The 2,313-nt window shown below is 37.8% G+C and overlaps 1 pseudogene; it reads right to left on the bottom strand.

The window, feature by feature from the left end:
* Window positions 1-1,384: 1,384 nt before the first annotated feature.
* Window positions 1,385-1,956, bottom strand: LOC126705787 (basic form of pathogenesis-related protein 1-like; annotated as a pseudogene).
* Between the last annotated feature and the right edge of the window lie 357 nt (window positions 1,957-2,313).

The following is a 2,313-nucleotide window of genomic DNA, read 5'->3' as shown; positions in this document are numbered from 1 at the left end:
GAAGGTAAGAAAGAGAATTAATTTGAGAACGCCTTTATAGTCATGCAGAAATTATGAGCGGTAAAGTTCCCGCTCGTGAAACGAGATAGACCCCCTATCGTTCGATTTACATGTCACCGTTGAATGTGGGAGACAGGGGCGTCGCCAAAATTTAATGCTGCCACGCTCAGGATGCTGAAGCGTCAGGAGCATGCCCAAAACATAAACGGGTATGGGCTTATGACATCAAAATCAATCTTTTCTCCCAAGGAGTCGAAAAGCAAGATTTTGAGGGGCTATTGTAGGGGCCGGTTAATCAATCAATTATTAAAATCGTGTTAATTGGGCCTATGGCCCATCCGAGGATGTAAAACTATCCGAGGAGGCCCATATCAAGTTATAAGGGTAACCAAACGAAAGGAAGAGTAGATATCATGTGAGGTGAGTCCAGTATTCGTCTGAGGACAAAATCCTTCTCAACAATATGAGTCCGAGGACGACTTGAACGTCACATTGTTACAAACATACTTCGGAGCTACATTACCATTAAAAGTGGGACATGGGACCAAGGATAAGAAAGAAAAGGTAAACAAATATCTTTAACAAGAGCTTCCTCCGCATTAATTGCCTCTCAACCAACTCTCTGGCCGCATTAATGTGGAGGTGATACCTGAACAGTGATGAGGCAGCCTTACAGCTGCTGATTGGAGGTTCTAGAAGGTGTTGGATGGGACAGGAAGGGATCCACCGAATCCAACCTATACGTGTGTGGTGAAGATGACACCAAGAGGGCGGTATATAACATGGAAGAAGGCATTGAGAAAAGGGGGATCGGAACTTCTAAACAAAGAATACTGAGGAGAAAACCTTATGAAATAAAGAACTAAACTTGTTTCAAGGAGAAATTGATCGTTATATCAGTGCTAATCCATCTATAAACCTAAAGTTTAATCGGTTTTCTTTTGGAGTTAACCTAGCTCTTTGACATCCACGCTCTACAAATTTATTGTTTGAGCCTTTAACGTTCGAACCCAACACCAATTTGGGATTGTTACAAATTGAGTCCTTACAGGTTGTATTAGCTATTCCTTAGTTAGTGCAATAATTTCAAAATTTAATATATTTCCAAGTAAACAAACTTCCCATATACATCTAATAATTATAAAAATAAAAAATCATAAAAAATAACACATATCTCTCTTAAATTTAAAAATAACAATTTTTAAGGAAATATAATTGTATGATTAAGAACTTTCCTAAAATAAATGTTAAGTTTCACTCTAATGTTATAATTCATAACCAAACTAATGAATATGTTTAGTTATTACATTACAACACATTTTATTTATAGTAATAAATATTACAATTCTTGTCGTAATTCTCATTCAGTGTACCAAACGTGCCCTAAGAGTGGAACCGAAAATTTTTATTCCTTATTTATCATTAAACCTTTTTAAATCATAGATGGAGATGCTTTATTAAACATATATAGCCCTTAGTAAGGTTTCTGGCCAACATAGTTGTCAGGAGGATCATAGTTGCAACCAATGAATGTCCCACCATTGTTGCACCTCACTTTAGCACATCCAAGACGAACCGAGTTGCGCCAAACCACCTGAGTATAGTGCAGGTACTCCCCACCAACACAAGAGTTAGAGTTGTAGTCATAGTTGGCTTTCTCGTCGACCCACATCTTCACCGCATTTGTGCCTGAGAGGTCAGCGTTGCCCCATGCAATGTTTTCACCATATTTTCCATCGGAGTGCACAAGATTGCAATCTCCAATACGCTGATTAGCATAGTTCTGTGCATATGCGGCTACAGTGTCATCCCAAGTCAGAGATGGAACTCCCACGTCTGCACGGGCTGCATTGTGGGCATTAAGGTAGTCTTCTTTGGAGTCTTGGGCGAGGGTGAGATGGACTAGGGTTAAGCCCATGAGAAAAACAAAGCTAGTGAAATCTTACACAACCCCATTTTAGTGCAAAGCAAAATCTTAAGTGATTGGTGGAGAAATAAGGAATGTGCATGAGGTATATATAGGGAATTAGGGATATACGTAGTGTGAAAAATGGTGTGATGAACATTGGAAGTAATGGTTGAATGTTGAAAAGCACAATGTGGAAAACGTTAAGAGGAACTAGAATAGTATTTGCTAATGACGGAATAACTATAATTCGTTTGTTATCGAAATTACTTTCTGTTAAAATATTTCATTTGAAGAAAGCTTTTTTTTTTTTTTTTTTTTTTTTTTTTTTGAGAAGAAGAACGAAAGCATAATGACTTCTACGAAGATAATGAAATACCATTCGAATTTCAGTCTTGATTCTTGAC

This window comes from Quercus robur, chromosome 11, assembly GCF_932294415.1.
Source record: "Quercus robur chromosome 11, dhQueRobu3.1, whole genome shotgun sequence".
NCBI classification, from domain to species: domain Eukaryota; kingdom Viridiplantae; phylum Streptophyta; class Magnoliopsida; order Fagales; family Fagaceae; genus Quercus; species Quercus robur.
This window is presented reverse-complemented; position numbering and strand designations above follow the sequence as displayed.